The 4,495-nt window shown below is 35.9% G+C and overlaps 1 long non-coding RNA gene across 1 annotated transcript; it reads right to left on the bottom strand.

Annotated features, from left to right (window-relative positions):
- Nucleotides 1-2,385: 2,385 nt before the first annotated feature.
- Nucleotides 2,386-3,973, bottom strand: LOC130724609 (uncharacterized). The gene is made up of 4 exons (XR_009014580.1): nt 3,816-3,973; nt 3,626-3,676; nt 3,098-3,152; nt 2,386-2,823 (listed from the first exon to the last, which is right to left on the bottom strand). It is a non-coding gene; the product is annotated as an uncharacterized LOC130724609 (long non-coding RNA).
- Between the last annotated feature and the right edge of the window lie 522 nt (nt 3,974-4,495).

Here is a 4,495-nt window from a genome sequence, read left to right on the forward strand (position 1 = left end):
ATACTTTTGGATCAAAGACAATGCCTTTGATTCTTTGACTTTCTTGTTTCCTTCATGAGACATCTTCAGAGAATCAAAAATGCCTTTAGCAAACTCACGATCTGTAATCTTCTGGTACTCCTCATAGGAAATAGCACTTAGAAGAATTGCTCTTGCTTTGTGATGATGTGAGTACAGCTTCTTTTGATCTGCAGTCATCTCTGACCTTGGGATCTTCTTGCCATCTGCATCAACTGGACGCTCATAGCCATCCACAATAATATCCCAGAGATCTGCATCGAAACCCAGAAAGAAACTTTCCAGTCTATCTTTCCAATATTCGAACCTTTGACCATCGAACATAGGAGGCTTTGCGTTGTAACCATCTCTTTGAGTTTCACTGGTGGTGGCAGCCATTGTTTTTCACACCGGCCCGGATCACTGAACACTGTTAGGTGTGGTAATCAGAACTTGCGCTCTGATACCAATTGAAGGTATGAAAAACGGTAGAAAGGGGGGGTTTGAATAACGTTTTCAGTACAAAACTACCACCTTAAAGATTTTGACAAATCTTTTGAGAACTTAAGTGCTAAAGATAAGAGATAGAAAAGCACACAAGGATTTTATCCTGGTTCACTTGATAAATCACTCAAGCTACTCCAGTCCACCCGTTAAGGTGATTTCTTCCTTCTTAGAATGAAGGCAATCCACTAATCAGGTAAGAGTTACAACTGCACTTGAAACCTACAAGTGACTAACAATTACACTGACTTAGCTCACACTAAGATTCACTCTCTTAGTCTTCTCTAGGATCCGATCAACCTTGATCTCCTAAAGGAACTAAACAAACTGTTTATCAAAGAATTGTTTACACGAGATTTGCTTCTAAAAAGCTAATAGTAAACACAATGAATTTCAGATGAAAGAAAGCTTAGAATATTTTGAATATCTTGCGCATGTGTATTGCTTCTAGTTAGTTTCTTCGCAGCTTCTTTCAATCTTCAGCCTCTATATATACTCCAAGGATTAGGGTTGAGCGTTGCATGGGAAATGCTACCGTTGGAGGGCAGTTCTGGAAAATCCAGCTTCTGCTGTGGCTGAGAACGTTAGGTAGGTCGTCAGGAAGGTACACTTGCTTTTGTACTTGGATAGCGACTTGACCTTTTAACCTAGGAGACTTCTGATCAGGGGAATACTTCATATTGGAACTTGTGAAGCCGGTTGATCAGAGTCAGAGGGAAAGCACAGATCCTCTGACCATTGTATCTTCTGATTCTGAACTCAGAGGGAAGAACATGGCCTTCAGAGTTTCTTGCTTCTGGACTTCAGAGTTTCCACTATTCAGCTTCTGGATCTTCAGAGTCTTCTACACCATCAGAACATCTGAACCTTCAGTGTTTCTTGGTTATCAGAACTTCTGGATCTTCAGAGCTTCTAGCGACTGAGTCCACATCAGAGTTTGTATAGCTTCAGAACTTCTGAAGCTTTTCCACTGTTCATACTGAACATGGTGAATGCGAAAGCGTTGCTTGGGTCACTCTTTATACACAGTGCTTCTGATTTGTGTGAGATTGAGTTGAGGTCAGAGCCTGTAAATAGCACACTCAGAAAAACACGTTAGAGTACCACAATTGTTCATATCAAAAGGTTAACTTGTAATCATCAAAACATAGAGTTGTACTACTAGATCAAAACTTGATCTTACAACAGACTCAGATTCTGCCAATGAAAAATACAAGGTGATTCCTGACCTAACAGCTGATCAAATACGAGGCCTAAAGTTTTGTTCTTCGTTGGATGCTCTCAAATTTTACTCCAGCTATGCCAAATCTTATGGGTTCGTGGTGAGGAAAGATGAAGTCCGGAGAGATGAACGAAAGAATGTTGTAATGAGACAATACAAGGCGATTCCTTAAAGTCCCCGCCCTCTATTTGTGGCTAAGCATTTTTTTATTCAGGCTAAGCATTTTTTATAACAGTAGGAACTTCTGTTAAACCAGATTCTTTAATTTGTAAATGCTACTAAGCCTTGGATAAAATGCCAATAAATTTTAGAGGAGCAAGTAGAAATTGTGATAGTTTCTACTGTATAGAAAAGCAGAGTTGTTCTCCATTAAAATGAGTGGTTGATGAGCTATTTGATAGTTCTATATTGTTAGAAGTATTTAATGTTTTTCCGTCTCAATCTAACCTTGAAAAATAGCTTCAACAGTCCCTACTAAATATGCCTACAATCACTAAAAAAGAAAGAAAACTTATATCACATCACACTCTTAAAACAACTGATGAAGCTGCTTGGGCGTGAGATGTTGCCCACACGTTTTCTTCTTAGAAAATAAAGCTGTCATACAAATCAATCATTCTTGTGGCATAAGGTATAACTGAAAAACTGTTTTCATGCAACAGTGAAGCTTCTTTAAAAGTTCATAGTTTGGAGTACTAAAGTTGACAAAGAATTAGATTTCAAGTCTCGTTTTATTGCAATCAAAACTTGTTACATCATCGTTCAACTACTGAAGTTCAATAGTACATATTCAGTAAGAGTACATAATTGATAATTCATATTCAACCTATTCTACATAATAATCTTCACGCATTAGCTTTGCACTTTCAATCTTGAAACTTCAATCAAGATGAAAAACTTAAATCAAGATGTTTATAACATAACCACCCCTTCCAGGAGAAGTCTCTTTAATCTGATGGCATTATATGACTCGTAAAAGTGAATATCTTTTGCATGAGTTGAGGTAGAAGATGACATTCTGAAATGCTTTTGTGTTGATCCCATCCCCTACCGCATCACATATAGTGATACTCACACTGTGATTTCAGAAAGGACAATTGCTGCAATATGGAATACAAATAAAGAGTTCAGAATCATCAATAAAAGAAAAGACAATTGCTGCAACATGGAATCCCATTAACAGCAAGAGCAAAACTAAAAGAAATGAGAAGAAAAAAGTACAACAAGACCCATCAAAATAATAGAGCAGATACCACACTCCCTTCAACCAAACTACACACCTTGATAGATCAGAAAATTCAAAACACTCAATGCGGATTTACTACTTTGGTTATGTGCACAAATGTTCCATAGATAAAGTATATTTGTTGATACCTGCAATTTATGCCATTTGATGATGTCTGATTTCTTTATCGGCACCCCATGTTTCCTATTAGCAAGATAAATCTTCACAGTCATACAATTGACACCAATAAACACTGATCATAATATTCAATAAATGCATTAAAGTAACATCTAGTATGAGCTTTAAGAAAGTTCATTTTCTTTTTGCAAAACATACACAATTATGTAATTCTGAATCCTGCCTGAAAATCATATGTGCAACAGTACACACCACCAAGAATATGACAAGAAAAAAGGATCTAACTTGTAGATTATTAAAATTATGAATTGATATCAACCCAAGGCCCGCATGTATGCAATGTAAGTAAATGCAGGGCTATCAGGCGAACCAAACATCCTTAAGGCTTCAGGTCATAATCTAATATTTATGTCAATTAGATTGTTATATTATTTGCTTCTGTTCTGTCAATGAAGAACACATTGATCCAGCATTGCAAACTAATCAAGACCCAAAACTAAATAGTAAATGCAACTACTATAGTAAAGAGTAACATATACCTCAAAAGATGAATATCTTACATTTGATTTGATAGCTTCGTCCTGTTTTCTCTGTCAAGGGAGAAAAATGCATTAAAATGAAATTAGTGGTGGTTGGTAAAACAATCCTCTAATGCATATTAGTTTAGAACTTCCAAGTTCCAATCAAAAAATTCATTTGTTAGTTGTTACAAACAAAAATAATGTAAACCTCAAATGCTCAAGAAAATTCTCAGTATACTGAAATATTTATAGTCCTGCAGATCAACAAAAATTTCACAAGAATCCTATAGTCCACAGTATAAAAGGCTGAACACTTGGATAGCTTCCTTTTACAGAAAAAAATAAATGCAAACAAGACAGCTAAAAGAAAAATTACAATACCATAAAGGGGGAAAGTAATTTAGATCATGGTGATCGTACTACAAAAAAAGCCTCAAACATATATATTAGATAGAGTTCTAACAGTACTTTGGCTAATAGTGAGCAACAACTTGACGACAACATTAAGCACCATAGAGACAAGTTCTATGTTTACCTCAGCTACAGTTCCTTGGATTGCATAGACCAAGACATGAGCTTTGCTTAATCTAAAATAACAGAATCACAAACAAAAGCAAAAGATAATATGAAAATACCAACTAGAGTTGTTCAGAACACTATAATTAGACATGTGATTTTCTATGAGAATATATTCACTTTCTCTGATAATGCATATATATCCCACATTCTCATACTTCATCTTCTGTAGACATAGCTAAGTAAAATTCAAGTTACAGGAGTCGCATCTTTCTCCACACTTAACTTAACAGTACAAGAAAAGGTTCAAAATATCACATTAGGGAAAGGAACAAGTAAAAATCAAAACTGAAAACCCAATACCCACTCAGT

The sequence above is a fragment of the Lotus japonicus genome, chromosome 6, assembly GCF_012489685.1.
Source record: "Lotus japonicus ecotype B-129 chromosome 6, LjGifu_v1.2".
Lineage (NCBI taxonomy): Eukaryota > Viridiplantae > Streptophyta > Magnoliopsida > Fabales > Fabaceae > Lotus > Lotus japonicus.